General features: G+C 38.4%; 1 protein-coding gene across 9 annotated transcripts in view; it reads left to right on the top strand.

Moving 5' to 3' along the window:
* The window catches only part of lpp (LIM domain containing preferred translocation partner in lipoma), a 515,529-nt gene that overhangs the window by 134,392 nt on the left and 362,026 nt on the right, over positions 1 to 19,111 (top strand). The gene's annotated exons all lie outside the window — the stretch shown is intronic.

Raw genomic sequence — 19,111 nt, 5'->3', positions numbered from 1 at the left:
AATCGGTAGAAATTCGGGAGAATGGTTGCCTCAGGAGATTTTTGGGAGGGGCACTGAACTTCGGGAGTCTACCGGGAAAATTAGGAGGGTTGGCAAGTATGATTATTAGCGGTGAATGCGGTGTTATAGCAGCGCCGACGTTGTATAACACCGGCGGGCCAGCTCTAATGCTAAATTGATATTGCCTCAAGGGCCAAATTAAATTACACGGCGGGCCAGATTTGGCCCGCAGGCCAGAGTTTGACACCCATGCCTTAGATCAGGGGTGCCCAGACTTTTTTTGCAGGCGAGCTACTTTTCAATTGACCAACTCGAGGGGATCTACCTCATTTATATATATCATTTATATTTATTTATTTATGAAAGAGACATTTTTGTAAACAAGTTAAATGTGTTTAATGATAATACAAGCATGTGTAACACATATAGATGTCTTTCTTTCACGAAGACAAGAATATAAGTTGGTGTATTACCTGATTCTGATGACTTGCATTGATTGGAATCAGACAGTAGTGATGATAACGCCCACATTTTCAAATGGAGGAGAAAAAAAGTTGTCATTCTTGTTTGGTGCGGGTTCACAGTGTGGCGCACATTTGTAACAGTGCTAAAGTTGTTTATACGGCCACCCTCAGTGTGACCTGTATGGCTGTTGACCAAGTATGCATTGCATTCACTTGTGCGTGTGTGTGTGTGTGTGTGTGTGTGTGTAAAAGCCACAAATATTATGTGACGTGTGGACGTGATGACAGGTTGTAGAGAATGCTAAAGGCAGTGCCTTAAATGCACGCCCCAAATATAGTTGTCCAGGTGGAAATCGGTAGAAATTCGGGAGAATGGTTGCCTCGGGAGATTTTTGGGAGGGGCACTGAACTTCGGGAGTCTACCGGGAAAATTAGGAGGGTTGGCAAGTATGATTATTAGCGGTGAATGCGGTGTTACAGCGGCGCCGACGTTGTATAACACCGGCGGGCCAGCTCTAATGCTAAATTGATATTGCCTCAAGGGCCAAATTAAATTACACGGCGGGCCAGATTTGGCCCGCAGGCCAGAGTTTGACACCCATGCCTTGGATCAGGGGTGCCCAGACTTTTTTTGCAGGCGAGCTACTTTTCAATTGACCAACTCGAGGGGATCTACCTCATTTATATATATCATTTATATTTATTTATTTATGAAAGAGACATTTTTGTAAACAAGTTAAATGTGTTTAATGATAATACAAGCATGTGTAACACATATAGATGTCTTTCTTTCACGAAGACAAGAATATAAGTTGGTGTATTACCTGATTCTGATGACTTGCATTGATTGGAATCAGACAGTAATGATGATAACGCCCACATTTTCGAAAGGAGGAGAAAAAAAGTTGTCATTCTTGTTTGGTGCGGGTTCACAGTGTGGCGCACATTTGTAACAGTGCTAAAGTTGTTTATACGGCCACCCTCAGTGTGACCTGTATGGCTGTTGACCAAGTATGCATTGCATTCACTTGTGCGTGTGTGTGTGTGTGTGTGTAAAAGCCACAAATATTATGTGACGTGTGGACGTGATGACAGGTTGTAGAGAATGCTAAAGGCAGTGCCTTAAATGCACGCCCCAAATATAGTTGTCCAGGTGGAAATCGGTAGAAATTCGGGAGAATGGTTGCCTCAGGAGATTTTTGGGAGGGGCACTGAACTTCGGGAGTCTACTGGGAAAATTAGGAGGGTTGGCAAGTATGATTATTAGCGGTGAATGCGGTGTTATAGCAGCGCCGACGTTGTATAACACCGACGGGCCAGCTCTAATGCTAAATTGATATTGCCTCAAGGGCCAAATTAAATTACACGGCGGGCCAGATTTGGCCCGCAGGCCAGAGTTTGACACCCATGCCTTAGATCAGGGGTGCCCAGACTTTTTTTGCAGGCGAGCTACTTTTCAATTGACCAACTCGAGGGGATCTACCTCATTTATATATATCATTTATATTTATTTATTTATGAAAGAGACATTTTTGTAAACAAGTTAAATGTGTTTCATGATAATACAAGCATGTGTAACACATATAGATGTCTTTCTTTCACGAAGACAAGAATATAAGTTGGTGTATTACCTGATTCTGATGACTTGCATTGATTGGAATCAGACAGTAATGATGATAACGCCCACATTTTCGAAAGGAGGAGAAAAAAAGTTGTCATTCTTGTTTGGTGCGGGTTCACAGTGTGGCGCACATTTGTAACAGTGCTAAAGTTGTTTATACGGCCACCCTCAGTGTGACCTGTATGGCTGTTGACCAAGTATGCATTGCATTCACTTGTGCGTGTGTGTGTGTGTGTAAAAGCCACAAATATTATGTGACGTGTGGACGTGATGACAGGTTGTAGAGAATGCTAAAGGCAGTGCCTTAAATGCACGCCCCAAATATAGTTGTCCAGGTGGAAATCGGTAGAAATTCGGGAGAATGGTTGCCTCAGGAGATTTTTGGGAGGGGCACTGAACTTCGGGAGTCTACTGGGAAAATTAGGAGGGTTGGCAAGTATGATTATTAGCGGTGAATGCGGTGTTATAGCAGCGCCGACGTTGTATAACACCGGCGGGCCAGCTCTAATGCTAAATTGATATTGCCTCAAGGGCCAAATTAAATTACACGGCGGGCCAGATTTGGCCCGCAGGCCAGAGTTTGACACCCATGCCTTGGATCAGGGGTGCCCAGACTTTTTTTGCAGGCGAGCTACTTTTCAATTGACCAACTCGAGGGGATCTACCTCATTTATATATATCATTTATATTTATTTATTTATGAAAGAGACATTTTTGTAAACAAGTTAAATGTGTTTCATGATAATACAAGCATGTGTAACACATATAGATGTCTTTCTTTCACGAAGACAAGAATATAAGTTGGTGTATTACCTGATTCTGATGACTTGCATTGATTGGAATCAGACAGTAATGGTGATAACGCCCACATTTTCAAATGGAGGAGAAAAAAAGTTGTCATTCTTGTTTGGTGCGGGTTCACAGTGTGGCGCACATTTGTAACAGTGCTAAAGTTGTTTATACGGCCACCCTCAGTGTGACCTGTATGGCTGTTGACCAAGTATGCATTGCATTCACTTGTGCGTGTGTGTGTGTGTGTGTGTGTAAAAGCCACAAATATTATGTGACGTGTGGACGTGATGACAGGTTGTAGAGAACACTAAAGGCAGTGCCTTAAATGCACGCCCCAAATATAGTTGTCCAGGTGGAAATCGGTAGAAATTCGGGAGAATGGTTGCCTCAGGAGATTTTTGGGAGGGGCACTGAACTTCGGGAGTCTACCGGGAAAATTAGGAGGGTTGGCAAGTATGATTATTAGCGGTGAATGCGGTGTTATAGCAGCGCCGACGTTGTATAACACCGACGGGCCAGCTCTAATGCTAAATTGATATTGCCTCAAGGGCCAAATTAAATTACACGGCGGGCCAGATTTGGCCCGCAGGCCAGAGTTTGACACCCATGCCTTAGATCAGGGGTGCCCAGACTTTTTTTGCAGGCGAGCTACTTTTCAATTGACCAACTCGAGGGGATCTACCTCATTTATATATATCATTTATATTTATTTATTTATGAAAGAGACATTTTTGTAAACAAGTTAAATGTGTTTCATGATAATACAAGCATGTGTAACACATATAGATGTCTTTCTTTCACGAAGACAAGAATATAAGTTGGAGTATTACCTGATTCTGATGACTTGCATTGATTGGAATCAGACAGTAGTGATGATAACGCCCACATTTTCGAAAGGAGGAGAAAAAAAGTTGTCCTTTCTGTACAATACCACATGAAAGTGGTTGGTTTTTTGGCATCTAATTCATCCAGCTTCCATACACTTTACAAGAAAAACATTGGCGGCAAATTCCGTAGCTTGCTTGATTGACATTCACGGCACCCGAGGGTCTTGTGAGATGACGCTGGCTGCTGCCAGTTCATTATTATGAAAAAATGACAGAGAGGAAGGCGAGAAACACTTTTTATTTCAACAGACTTTCGCGCCGTCCCTTCCGTCAAAACTCTGCACATTTCCTATCTTCACAATAAAAGCCCTGCTTCATGCTGCCTGCGCTAACAAAATAAGAGTCTCGGAAAGCTGGCGTGCACATCACTTGTGCACGCCAGCTTTCTGAGGGATGGCTTGTGCACGCCAGTTTTCCGAGACTCTGTATTTAGTTAGCGCAGGCAGCATGAAGCAGGGCTTTTATTGTGAAGATAGGAAATGTGCAGTCGGCCTTTAGAGTTTTGACGGAAGGGACGGCGCGAGAGTCTGTTGAAATAAAGTGTTTCTCGCCTTCCTCTCGGTCATATTTTAATAATAATGATCTGGCAGCAGCCAGCGTCATCTCACAAGACCCTCCGGTACCGTGAACGTCATTTAAGTGACGTCTTGGTGAAGATTGATGATCACTAATTTTTAGGTCTATTTTTTTTAAAAGCCTGACTGGAGAGGGACTGACACACCCCCCGCGGTCGACTGGTAGTTCGGGATCGACGTAATGGGCACCCCTGATATAAACTGTCATGATCCGTAGTCTGGATCATGTTTAGTTTAGTTATTTTCTGTTAGTTTGGACTCCCTTTGTTGTTTGTGTACCTTTTGTGAGTCAGTTTAGTCACCATGGTAACATTAATTTCACCTGCTGCGGGTTCCAGACGCACACCTGTTTTTGTTAATTACTTCCTTATTTAAGCCTGCCTTGTCCCGTCAGTCGGTCTTGGTCCCTTGTTTGCGGTATGCAACTGTTTCGTTTGTAATTACTAGATTTCTTGTTACCTGATCCTGTGCTAGTCTTAGCATTAGCTTCTGTGCTTTCGCCACGCGTTTCTTTTCGTCTGTTTTTGTACTAGTGTTTTGTTATTAAATCATTCTTACCTTTACGTTGTTGTCCGGAGTGTCTATGTTTGCGTTGGAGGAACGATCCCGCATTAAAATGCGACCCACACGTGACAGTAAACGGAATACAATTATTTGCAGTCCTTTTCAACCCATTTTCAATCGAACGCACTACAAAGACAACACATTTGATGTTCAAACTCTTAAACTTTTTTTTTTTTTTTTTGCAAATAATAATTAACTTAGAATTTCATGGCTGCAACATGTGCCAAAGTAGTTGGGAAAGGGCATGTTCACCACTGTGTTACATCACCTTTTCTTTTAACAACACTCAATAAACGTTTGGGAACTGAGGAAACTAATTGTTGAAGCTTTGAAAGTGGAATTCTTTCCCATTCTTGTTTTATGTAGAGCTTCAGTCCTTCAACAGTCCGGGGTCTCCGCTGTCGTATTTTACGCTTCATAATGCGCCACACATTTTCCATGGGAGACAGGTCTGGACTGCAGGCGGGCCAGGAAAGTACCCACACTCTTTTTGTACGAAGCCATGCTGTTGTAACACGTGCTGAATGTGGCTTGGCATTGTCTTGCCGAAATAAGCAGGGGCGTCCATGAAAAAGACGGCGCTTAGATGGCAGCATATGTTGTTCCAAAACCTGTATGTACCTTTCAGCATTAATGGTGCCTTCACAGATGTGTAAGTTACCCATGCCTTGGGCACTAATGCACCCCCAGTGACAGTGGTTTTCTGAAGTGTTCCGGAGCCCATGTGGTGATATCCTTTAGAGATTGATGTCGGTTTTTGATACAGTGCCGTCTGAGGGATCGAAGGTCTCGGTCATTCAATGTTGGTTTCCGGCCATGCCGCTTACGTGGAGTGATTTCTCCAGATTCTCTGAACCTTTTGATGATATTATGGAGCGTAGATGTTGAAATCCCTAAATTTCTTGCAATTGCACTTTGAGAAACGTTGTTCTTAAACTGTTTGACTATTTGCTCACGCAGTTGTGGACAAAGGGGTGTACCTCGCCCCATTCTTTCTTGTGAAAGACTGAGCATTTTTTGGGAAGCTGTTTTTATACCCAATCATGGCACCCACCTGTTCCCAATTAGCCTGCACACCTGTGGGGATGTTCCAAATAAGTGTTTGAGGAGCATTCCTCAACTTTATCAGTATTTATTGCCACCTTTCCCAACTTATTTTTCACGTGTTGCTGGCATCAAATTCTAAAGTTAATGATTATTTGCAAAAAAAACATCAAATATGAGGTCTTTGTAGCATATTCAACTGAATATGGGTTGTAATAATGTCTAGTTACCATTAATTAATTCCAAATTAAGCTTACAACATGTAACTGCTTAATTAAATATATTTTATATTGAATGAAAATTATATATTTGTATTTTATATTTAATTTTACATATTTGTAGTTGCATTCATTGTGTATTGTATTAATATTATTAGTATTAGTAGTGTTACTGTTTATTCTATAAATATTTGGGTAGCAGTATTGTTATTGTTCGTTCTTAAAATATTTTATAAGTGGTTGTAGGAGCTTCTGATATTTTTAATTAAATATGTTGTTATTATAACGTCTTGTTTACAGAAATGTGTGCTGTCTTGCCCAAAAGTAGCTAACATTATATATAAAATATTTTTTGGTTTAATAATGAATTAAAAATGTATGTCATTGTGTATTTTATTAGTAGCAATAATAGTAGTGTTTCTGTTTATTCTGTAAATATTTGGTTAGCAGTATTGTTTATTAAAATATTTTAGTAGGAGGAGTAGTATTTGTCATTTTCTAATAATTAAATATTTTAGTATAATAATGTCGTTTCCATAAATTAGTGTTGTATTGCCTTAAATAGGTTAACATAGTTTATCAATTTGTCATCAGTCTTTTAATCGTTTTTATGAACTTATTGGTATTTTTAATGTTTTTTCTTTTTAAATGTTTTTATGAACTTCTCATTGGTCTTTTATGTACTTTTATGAACTTGTCATTAGTTTTTTGAGTGTTTTTATGAAGTACAAAATGGATGGATAGTCTTAAGTATTTTCATTAACTTGTCATTAGTCTTTCAGGGGTTTTTATGAACTTGTCAGTCTTTTAAAGGTTTTTATGAATTTTTAATTAGTAGGAGTAGCATTTGTCATTTTCTAGTAATTAAATATTTTATTATAATGTCTTGTTCCCATAAATTAGTGTTGTATTGCCTTAAATAGGTTAACAGAGTTTATCAAATTTGTCATCAGTCTTTTAATCGTTTTGATGAACTTGTCATTAGTCTTTTAATCGTTTTTATGAACTTGTCATTAGTCTTTTAATCATTTTTATGAACTTGTGAGTCTTTTAAGTGTTTTTATGAAGTAGTAAATGGATGGATAATCTTTTAAGTATTTTTATTAACTTGTCATCAGTCTTTTAATCGTTTTTATGAACTTGTGAGTCTTTTAAGTGTTTTTATGAAGTAGTAAATGGATGGATAATCTTTTAAGTATTTTTATTAACTTGTCATCAGTCTTTTAATCGTTTTTATGAACTTGTCATTAGTATTTTAATTGTTTTTATGAACTTGTCATTAGTCTTTTAAATGTTTTTATGAACTTGTCATTAGTCTTTTAAGTAGAAAATGGATGGATAGTCTTAAGTATTTTTATTAACTTGTCATTAGTCTTTTAGGGGTTTTCATGAACTCGTCATTGATCTTTTAAGTGTTTTTGTGAACTTGTCAGTCTTTTAAAGGTTTTTATGAATTTGTAATTAGTAGGAGAAGTAGCATTTGTCATTTTCTAGTAAATATTTTATTATAATGTCTTGTTTCCATAAATTAGTGTTGTATTGCCTAAAATTGGTTGACAGTTTATCAATTTGTCATCAGTCTTTTTTTCTTTTTATGAACTTGTCATTGGTCTTTTAAGTACTCTTATAAACTTGTCAGTCTTTTAAGTGTTTTTATGAAGTAGAAGATGGATGGATAATCTTTATTTTTTTTAACTTGTCATTAGTCTTTTAGGGGTTTTCATGAACTTGTCATTGGTCTTTTAAGTGTTTTCATTAACTTGTCATTGGTCTTTTAAGTGTTTTTATGAACTTGTCAGTCTTTTAAAGGTTTTTATGAATTTGTAATTAGTAGGAGTAGCATTTGTCATTTTCTAATAGTTAAATATTTTATTATAATGTCTTTTTCCCATAAATTTGTGTTGTATTGCCTTAAATAGGTTAACAAAGTTTATCAAATATGTCATCAGTCTTTTAATCGTTTTTATGAACTTGTGAGTCTTTTAAGTGTTTTTATGAAGTAGTAAATGGATGGATAATCTTTTAAGTATTTTTATTAACTTGTCATCAGTCTTTTAATCGTTTTTATGAACTTGTCATTAGTATTTTAATTGTTTTTATGAACTTGTCATTAGTCTTTTAAATGTTTTTATGAACTTGTCATTAGTCTTTTAAGTAGAAAATGGATGGATAGTCTTAAGTATTTTTATTAACTTGTCATTAGTCTTTTAGGGGTTTTCATGAACTTGTCATTGATCTTTTAAGTGTTTTTGTGAACTTGTCAGTCTTTTAAAGGTTTTTATGAATTTGTAATTAGTAGGAGGAGTAGCATTTGTTATTTTCTAGTAATTACATATTTTATTATGTCTTTTTCACTTAAATTAGTGTTGTATTGGCTTAAATAGGTTAACAGAGTTTATCAGTTTGTCATCAGTCTTTTAATCGTTTTTATGAACTTGTCATTAGTCTTTTAATTGTTGTTGTGAACTTGTCAGTCTTTTTAAATTTTTTTATGAACTTGTCATTGGTCTTTTAAGTACTTTTATGGACTTGTCATCAGTTTTTTAAGTGTTTTTATGAAGTAGAAAATGGATGGATAGTCTTAAGTATTTTTATTAACTTTTCATCAGTCTTTTAGTGGTTTTCATGAACTTGTCATTGGTCTTTTAAGTGTTTTATGAACTTGTCAGTATTTTAAAGGTTTTTATGAATTTGTAGTTAGTAGGAGTAGCATTTGTAATTTTTTAATAATTAAATATTTGATTGTCTTTTTTCCCATAAATTAGTGTTGTATTGCCTTAAATAGGTTAAAGGTTTATCAATTTGTCATCAGTCTGTAAATCGTTTTTATGAACTTGTCATTAGTCTTTTAATTGTTGTTATGAACTTGTCAGTCTTTTTTAAATGTTTTTGTGAACTTTTCATTGGTCTTTTAAGTACTTTTATGAACTTTTCATCAGTTTTTAAAGTGTTTTTATGAAGTAGAAAATGGATGGATAGTCTTAAGTATTTTTATTAACTTTTCATCTGTCTTTTAGGGGATTTCATGAACTTGTCATTGGTCTTTTAAGTGTTTTATGAACTCGTCAGTCTTTTAAAGGTTTTTATGAATTTCTAGTTAGTAGGAGTAGCATTTGTCATTTTTTAATAATTAAATATTTTATTGTCTTTTTCCCATAAATTAGTGTTGTATTGCCTTAAATAGGTTAACAGAGTTTATCAATTCGTCATCAGTCTTTTAATCGTTTTTATGAACTTGTCATTAGTCTTTTAATTGTTGTTATGAACTTGTCAGTCTTTATATATGCTTTTATGAACTTATCATTGGTCTTTTTAGTACGTTTATGAACTTTTCATCAGTGTTTTCATGAAGTAGAAAATGAATGGATAGTCTTAAATATTTTTATTAACTTGTCATTAGTCTTTTAGGGATTTTCATGAACTTGTCAGTCATTTAAGTGTTTTTATAAACATGCAGTAGTCTTACGTACTTTCATTAACTTGTCATCAGTCTTTTAAGTGTTTTTATGAACTTGTCAGTCTTTTAAGTGTTTTTATGAACTCGTCAGTAGTCTTACGTACTTTCATGAACTTGTCATCAGTCTTTTAAGTGTTTTTATGAACTTGTCAGTCTTAAGTGCTTTTATGAACTTGTCATCAGTCTTTTAAGTGTTTCATGAACTTGTCATTGGTTTGTAAGTGTTTTTATGAACTTGTCAGTCTAAATGTTTTTATCAATTTGTAATTAGGCTTTTAAGTATTTTTATGAACGTATCAGTCTTTTAAGTGTTTTGTTAATTTGTTATTAGCTTTTTAAGTGTTTTTATGAACTTGTCATTCGTCTTAAGGGTTTTCATGAACGGGTCTTTGGTCTTTTTAAGTGTTTTTATAAACTTGTCATTAGTCTTTCAGGGATTTTCATGAACTTGTCAGTCTTTTAGGGTTTTTATGAACTCGTCAGTAGTCTTACGTACTTTCATGAACTAGTCATCAGTCTTTTAAGTGCTTTTATGAACTTGTCATCAGTCTTTTAAGTGTTTCATGAACTTGTCATTGGTTTTTAAGTGTTTTTATGAACTTGTCAGTCTAAATGTTTTTATGAATTTGTAATTAGGCTTTTGAGTATTTTTATGAACTTATCAGTCTTTTAAGTGTTTTGTTAATTTGTCATTAGCTTTTTAAGTGTTTTTATGAACTTGTCATTCATCTTAAGGGTTTTCATGAACGGGTCTTTGGTCTTTTTAAGTGTTTTTATAAACTTGTCATTAGTCTTTCAGGGATTTTCATGAACTTGTCAGTCTTTTAGTGTTTTTATGAACTCGTCAGTAGTCTTACATACTTTCATGAACTAGTCATCAGTCTTTTAAGTGCTTTTATGAACTTGTCATCAGTCTTTTAAGTGTTTCATGAACTTGTCATTGGTTTTTAAGTGTTTTCATGAACTTGTCATTGGTTTGTAAGTGTTTTTATGAACTTGTCAGTCTAAATGTTTTTATGAATTTGTAATTAGGCTTTTGAGTATTTTTATGAACTTATCAGTCTTTTAAGTGTTTTGTTAATTTGTCATTAGCTTTTTAAGTGTTTTTATGAACTTGTCATCGGTCTTAAGGGTTTTCATGAACGGGTCTTTGGTCTTTTTAAGTGTTTTTATAAACGTGTCATTAGTCCTAAGTGTTTTTATCAACTTATAATTGGTATGTTATGTGTTTTAAATGAATTTTTAATTAATCTTAAGTGTTTTTAAGATCTTGTATTTTATGTTATTGTACGTTTATTTATATGATATCGTACGCTTATTGATGTTGGCTTACATTCATATTAGCTTACCTTTGTTTACATTTATGACATTAGCTTAAGTACATTTACATTCATGAAGTTGCCTTACATATATTTGCATTCATGTTATTTTTATTTACAATTATGTGAGCTTATGTTCAGTGTGCTTCGTGTGATGTTTATTGTTTACACATGTTATCAATTTGCATACAGTCCTGCATAGTTTGTAAAACAATCACCACCAAAGTTGGTCTTATTATTATTATTATTATTATTATTATGATGAATTATTATTATTATGTGTTATTCTGTCGTTTGTGCTCCAACAGTTTACCTGCACTTTGGGTCAAAAAAATGAGTGAGTAGTTTTTGGTGAAATGAGAAGGTGAAGACCACTGTGTTGCGTTCGAGTGCTGCTGGGACAAAACGAGGGGGGACTGGACAAAAGATGCAAGGCCGCGTGCATTTTCCAGGGATTGGTTGAATTAGCGGTAATTGGCCTTAATGGCCTTCTTCTCTTCCTGCTATTTTTACGAGCAGGACTATAAGGACGTGTTTGAGTCAGCACACGACGTCTCCATGGAGACTTGGCGAGTGCTGTGCCTGATTGGGTCCTGATGCGGACAGCCTGAAAAGGTGGATGGAGGAAGCCCATGAAAAATGTATAGACACCTTGCGCCTGCAGGCCTGTATTTATAGACCTCCTATACGGCTAAGTATGTTCAGGTGCAGCTCGGCCAGTGACACGCTAAAGAAAGCCCCGGACTGCAGGTAGAAAGTTCTGGAAACATACAGGCTCACTTGAGAGGTCACGTTGCACAACAGACATCGAAAAGTCCTTTAAAATGTGTCAGCAAGGCCGTGATGTTACATTTAACATTATTTACATTATTCACTGTGGTGGTCCACATTTATTTGTGGCCGAAAAACTAATAATAATGTTTTTTTTGCCAAAACAAGAGTCTTGTTGTTCCGTCTACCCTGTCTCTGCATGTCTGCTTTTTGGAAGGTTGTATTAAATGTATCTGTGGCGGTCCAGATTTGTTTGCGGCAAAATAACGAATGTTTTTTTGCCAAAACAAGTGCCTTGCTCTTCCGTCTACCTTGTCTCTGCATGTCTGCTTTTGGGAAGGTTGTACTAAATGTATCTGTGGCGGTCCAGATTTGTTTGTGGCGAAAAAACAAATGTTTTTTTTCCAAAATAAGTGTCTTGCTCTTCCGTCTACCCTGTCTCTGCATGTCTGCTTTTTGGAAGGTTGTATTAAATGTATCTGTGGCGGTCCAGATTTGTTTGCGGCAAAATAACGAATGTTTTTTTGCCAAAACAAGTGCCTTGCTCTTCCGTCTACCCTGTCTCTGCATTTCTGCTTTTGGGAAGGTTGTACTAAATGTATCTGTGGCGGTCCAGATTTGTTTGTGGCGAAAAAACAAATGTTTTTTTTCCAAAATAAGTGTCTTGCTCTTCCGTCTACCCTGTCTCTGCATGTCTGCTTTTTGGAAGGTTGTTTTAAATGTATCTGTGGCGGTCCAGATTTGTTTGTGGTGAAAAAACAAACGTTTTTTTCCAAAATAAGTGTCTTGCTCTTCCGTCTACCCTGTCTCTGCATGTCTGTTGTTGGGAAGGTTGTACTAAATGTATCTGTGGTGGTCCAGATTTGTTTTGTGGCGAGAACACAAATGTTTTTTTCCAAAACAAGTGTCTTGCTCTTCCGTCTACCCTGTCTCTGCATGTCTGTTGTTGGGAAGGTTGTACTAAATGTATCTGTGGCGGTCCAGATTTGTTTGTAACGGAAAAACAAATGTTTTTTTCCAAATTAAGTGTCTTGCTCTTCCGTCTACCCTGTCTCTGCATGTCTGCTTTTTGGAAGGTTGTATTAAATGTATCTGTGGCGGTCCAGATTTGTTTGCGGCAAAATAACAAATGTTTTTTTGCCAAAACAAGTGTCTTGCTCTTCCGTCTACCCTGTCTCTGCATGTCTGCTTTTGGGAAGGTTGTACTAAATGTATCTGTGGCGGTCCAGATTTGTTTGTGGCGAAAAAACAAATGTTTTTTTTCCAAAACAAGTGCCTTGCTCTTCCGTCTACCCTGTCTCTGCATTTCTGCTTTTGGGAAGGTTGTACTAAATGTATCTGTGGCGGTCCAGATTTGTTTGTGGCGAAAAAACAAATGTTTTTTTTCCAAAATAAGTGTCTTGCTCTTCCGTCTACCCTGTCTCTGCATGTCTGCTTTTTGGAAGGTTGTATTAAATGTATCTGTGGCGGTCCAGATTTGTTTGCGGCAAAATAACGAATGTTTTTTTGCCAAAACAAGTGCCTTGCTCTTCCGTCTACCCTGTCTCTGCATGTCTGCTTTTGGGAAGGTTGTACTAAATGTATCTGTGGCGGTCCAAATTTGTTTGTAACGAAAAAACAAATGTTTATTTCCAAAATAAGTGTCTTGCTCTTCCGTCTACCCTGTCACTGCATGTTTATTCTTGGGCAGGATGTACTAAGTATATCTGTGGCGATCCAGATTTGTTTGTGGTGAAAAAACAAATGTTTTTTCCCAAAACAAGTGTTTTGTTGTTCTGTCTACCTTGTCTCTGCATGTCTGCTCTTGGCCGGGTTGTACTAAATTTATCTAAGGCAATCCAGATTTGTTTATGGGGAAACAAATAATATTGATGTTTTTGTTGCCGAAACAAGAGTTTTGCTGTTTCGTCTACCCAGTCTCTGCATTTCTGATCTTGGGTGAATGTACCAAATTTATTTGTGCCGGTCCAGATTTGTTTGTGGCGAAAAAATAAACATTGATGTTTTTTGCCACTATCAGTGTCTTGCTATTCCGTCTACACTGTCTCAGCATGTCTGGTCTCAGGCAGGTTCTACCAAATTTATCTGTAGCGGTCCAGATTTGTTTGTGGCGAAAAAACTAATATTGATGTTTGTTGCCAAAACGAGTGTCTTGTTCCGTTTACCCTGTCTCTGCATGTCTGCTCTTTGGTGAATGTACCAAATTTACCTATGACGGTCCAGATTTGTTTATGGCGAAGAAACAAATATTGATGTTTGTTGCCAAAACAAGAGTCTTGTTGTTCCGTCTACCCTGTCACTGCATTTCTGCTCTTGGGTGAATGTACCACATTTACCTGTGGCGGTCCAGATTTGTTTGTGGCAAAAATACAAATATTGATGTTTGTTGCCAAAACAAGGGAGTCATACAGTGACAGGGTAGACGGAACAGCAAGTCTATTCTTGGGCAGGTTCTACCTAATTTTTCTGTAGCGGTCCAGATTTGTTTGTGGCGAAAAAACTAATATTGATGTTTGTTGCCAAAACGAGTGTCTTGTTCTGTCTACACTGTCTCTGCATTTCTGTTCTTGGGCAGGTTGTACTAAAAAGTATCTGTGGCGGTCCAGATTTGTTTGTGGCAAAAAAAACCAAAAACATTGGTGTTAGTTGCCAAAATGAGTGTCTTGTTCCGTCTACCCTGTCTCTGCATGTCTGCTCTTTGGTGAATGTACCAAATTTACCTATGATGGTCCAGATTTGTTTATGGCGAAGAAACAAATATTGATGTTTGTTGCCAAAACAAGAGTCTTGTTGTTCCGTCTACCCCGTCACTGCATTTCTGCTCTTGGGTGAATGTACCACATTTACCTGTGGCGGTCCAGATTTGTTTGTGGCGAAAATACAAATATTGATGTTTGTTGCCAAAACAAGAGAGTCATACAGTGACAGGGTAGATGGAACAGCAAGTCAATTCTTGGGCAGGTTCTACCTAATTTATCCGTAGCGGTCCAGCTTTGTTTGTGGCGAAAAAACTAATATTGATGTTTGTTGCCAAAACGAGTGTTTTGTTCCGTCTACACTGTCTCTGCATTTCTGTTCTTGGGCAGGTTGCACTAAAAAGTATCTGTGGCAGTCCAGATTTGTTTGTGGCAAATAAACAACAATGGTGTGTTTTGCCAAAATGAGTGTCTTGTTCCGGCTACCCTGTCTCTGCATGCCTGCTCTTGGCCAGATTGTACTAAATGTATCTGTGGCAGTCCAGATTTGTTTATGGCGAAGAAACAAATAATAATGTTTATTGCCAAAACAAGAGTCTTGTTGTTCCGTCCACCCTGTCACTGCATTTCTGCTCTTGGGTGAATGTACCACATTTACCTGTGGCGGTCCAGATTTGTTTGTGGCTAAAATACAAATATTGATGTTTCTTGCCAAAACGAGAGAGTCAAGCAGTGACAGGGTAGATGGAACAGCAAGTCTATTCTTGGGCAGGTTCTACTTAATTTTTCTGTAGCGGTCCAGATTTGTTTGTGGCGAAAAAACGAATATTGATGTTTGTTCCCAAAACAAGTGTTTTGGTCCGTCTACACTGTCTCTGCATTTCTGTTCTTGGGCAAGTTGCACTAAAAAGTATCTGTGGCAGTCCAGATTTGTTTGTGGCAAAAAAAACAACAATGGTGTGTTTTGCCAAAATGAGTGTCTTGTTCCGGCTACCCTGTCTCTACATGTCTGCTCTTTGGTGAATGTACCAAATTTACCTGTGACGGTCCAGATTTGTTTATGGTGAAGAAACAAATATTGATGTTTGTTGCCAAAACAAGAGTCTTGTTGTTCCGTCTACCCTGTCACTGCATTTCTGCTCTTGGGTGAATGTACCACATTTACCTGTGGCGGTCCAGATTTGTTTGTGGCGAAAATACAAATATTGATGTTTCTTTCCAAAACAAGAGAGTCATACAGTGACAGGGTAGACGGAACAGCAAGTCTATTCTTGGGCAGGTTTTACCAAATGTATCTGTGGCGGTCCAGATTTGTTTGTGACCAAAAAACTAATATTGATGTTTGTTGCCAAAACGAGTGTCTTGTTCTGTCTACACTGTCTCTGCATTTCTGTTCTTGGTTAGGCTGTACTAAAAAGTATCTGTGGCAGTCCAGATTTGTTTGTGGCAAAAAAAACCAAAAAACATTGGTGTTTGTTGCCAAAATGAGTGTCTTGTTCCAGCTACCCTGTCTCTGCATGTCTGCTCTTTGGTGAATGTACCAAATTTACCTGTGACGGTCCAGATTTGTTTATGGCGAAGAAACAAATATTGATGTTTGTTGCCAAAACAAGAGTCTTGTTGTTCCGTCTACCCTGTCACTGCATTTCTGCTCTTGGGTGAATGTACCACATTTACCTGTGGCAGACCATATTTGTTTGTGGCGAAAATACAAATAGTGATGTTTGTTGCCAAAACAAGAGAGTCATACAGTGACAGGGTAGACGGAACAGCAAGTCTATTCTTGGGCAGGTTTTACAAAATGTATCTGTGGCGTTCCAGATTTGTTTGTGACCAAAAAACTAATATTGATGTTTGTTGCCAAAACGAGTGTCTTGTTCTGTCTACACTGTCTCTGCATTTCTGTTCTTGGGCAGGTTGCACTAAAAAGTATCTGTGGCAGTCCAGATTTGTTTGTGGCAAAAAAAACAACATTGGTGTTAGTTGCCAAAATGAGTGTCTTGTTCCAGCTACCCTGTCTCTGCATGTCTGCTCTTTGGTGAATGTACCAAATTTACCTGTGACGGTCCAGATTTGTTTATGGCAAAGAAACAAATATTGATGTTTGTTGTCAAAACAAGAGTCTTGTTGTTCCGTCTACCCTGCCACTGCATTTCTGCTCTTGGGTGAATGTACCACATTTACCTGTGGCGGTCCATATTTGTTTGTGGCGAAAATACAAATATTGATGTTTGTTGCCAAAACAAGAGAGTCATACAGTGACAGGGTAGACGGAACAGCAAGTCTATTCTTGGGCAGGTTTTACAAAATGTATCTGTGGCGCTCCAGATCTGTTTGTGACCAAAAAGCTAATATTGATGTTTGTTGCCAAAACAAGAGTCTTGTTGTTCAGTCTACCCTGTCTCTGCATTTCTGTTCTTGAGCAGATTGTACAAAATGTATCTCTGGCGGTCCAGATGTGTTTGTGGCGTAACGAGCGCCCCCAACAAACAAAAGTTACAAAAAGGTTGGGACCTCAACACAAGTGACCTCCGAGCCTGGCGAGGGGTGGCACGCACAATGCGGGCGACCACACAATCGACTTTAATCCGCCAACGAAGCCTTTTGCGGGCCCGGCCGCTAAGTGAGGACTAAAAGGCGCCACGCGAGCAGAGAAGCTTTTTCTCCTGATGCTCCAAAACATGGCGGCCGTGCGCGAGGTCCCTCCACCGCTGTGACGCCATTAAGTCCCAATCTTGCAGCTTTAAAGCTCTTTGCGTAAATACACACTATCCATTTGGCTAAGCCCCGGCTTTCACTTTTGTTTGGTTTTCCGTGTCCTCGGTGGAATCCGACGCCGGTTCGTCAAGAACCCAGCACAGGAAGTTGAACAGGACAATTAAATGACATGTCCCTCTCAATATCAGCTTTCCACCGTCATAAAAATCTGGAGGGAGAGTGTGATCGTCGCGCTTGCAGGAGCAAAGGTCACCGCCGCTGTCAACGGTGTTGAGGGCGGAGCACCGTCGGCTAGGGGCAGGGCGTGTGCGGGGGATGGCGAGACACAGCCGGCAGGTGACTAGATTTCACAGGTGATTTAATCATCTGCTGTCTTTAACAGTGAGCGGGTAGCGGAGGAGAGGTGTGGGAGAGTCCGGAGAGAAAAGACATCTGAAAAGTGAAGTGAATTATATTTATGTAGCGCTTTTTCTCTAGTGACTCAAAGCGATTTATATAGTGAAAACCATTATCTAAGTTAAATTCAAACCAGTGTGGGTGGCACTGGGAGCAGGTGGGTAAAGTGTCTTGCCCAAGGACACAACAGCAGTGACTAGGATGGCAGAAGCGGGGATTGAACCTGGAATCCTCAAGTTGCTGGCACGGCCGCTCTCCCAACCGAGCTATAACGCGGAACAATAGATTGTTCTTGGCATACATGTGCATTAAAAAACTCCGTTAAAACGGCCCCGCCTGGCTCCTGTGACGTGGTGTCCGTGGGACGTGTAGGGAACGACGTCCGCATCTGGGCGACAGAGGCGGTGACCTTTGCTCCTGCAAGCGCGTTGATCACAAGATTTAGTACTCCGGTACTCTTATCTTGCTCTGTATATTGTACAGTATTTTGCCAGTGTTGTGTATATTGTACAGGATTGCTTATCATTTTTAGTGGATAGTAGTCTGTCAATTCTTATTTTTATTTTCTTTATTACCAATTGTGCAATTTATTTTTTCATCCCACATTTGTTGCCACTACCGCACCTAAAGTTGGAGTCCTTCATAAAGTTATATGCTGCGATGAGGTGGCGACTTGTCCAGGGTGTACCTCGCCTTCCGCCCGATTGTAGCTGAGATAGGCACCAGCGCCCCGCCGTGACCCCTAAGGGAATAAGCGGTAGAAAATGGATGGATGGATCTCGTTATATGCAAATATAATGACAATAAAGTCTATTCTATTCTAGTTTATGCACACCTTTGCAAGCAGCAGGTGTTGGCTTTCAAAACACCAAATTGCCGCAATGCTGGTTGTTAAGGCAGGCTCTCATTACACCAGTTTTAAAATCTCTGCAAAGTGTCCATAGATATGAATGTTAGTGTGAAGGATTGTTTATGTATATATGTTTAAGTACCAATGATTTTCACACACGAGGTGTGGCGAAATTATTCTCTGCATTTGACCCGTCACCCTTGATCACCCGCTGGGAGGTGAGGGGAGCAGTGAGCAGCAGTGTTGGCCACGCCCGGGAATCATTTTTTGGGTGATTTAACCCCCAATTCCAACCGTTGATGCTGCGTGCGAAACAGGGAGGTAATGGGTACCATGTTTATAGTCTTTGGTATGACTCGGCCGGGGTTTGAACTCATGACCTACCCATCTCAGGGCAGACACACTAGGCCACTGAATAGGTAATTGTATTGTAGTCATTGTATTGCTTTGTTTAATTTATTCCAAATGATATTAATCCAAGGTGATTCCTACATGCATGTGCACTTCATGGGTATATATAATGCACTTTCTTTAGTGCGCTTAGTTGTACACAGACCTCGTTGGGAAGAATAGCAACAAAATAACTCGTTATTTTTTCCAAATCTAACTCAAAAGGACTGTTTACATATTTGTCAAAGTAAATTGCAACATTCAGGCAGGGAAGAATAAAGTGTAGCCTGTCTTACCTTTTATAACAATAAACAACAATTAAAAGTACATTGAACAACATTTTTTTTAA

Source organism: Nerophis ophidion, linkage group LG26 (assembly GCF_033978795.1).
Source record: "Nerophis ophidion isolate RoL-2023_Sa linkage group LG26, RoL_Noph_v1.0, whole genome shotgun sequence".
Taxonomy (NCBI): Eukaryota; Metazoa; Chordata; class Actinopteri; order Syngnathiformes; family Syngnathidae; genus Nerophis; species Nerophis ophidion.
Note: the sequence above shows the minus strand (reverse complement) of the source record. Positions and strands in the feature narration are given on the sequence as shown.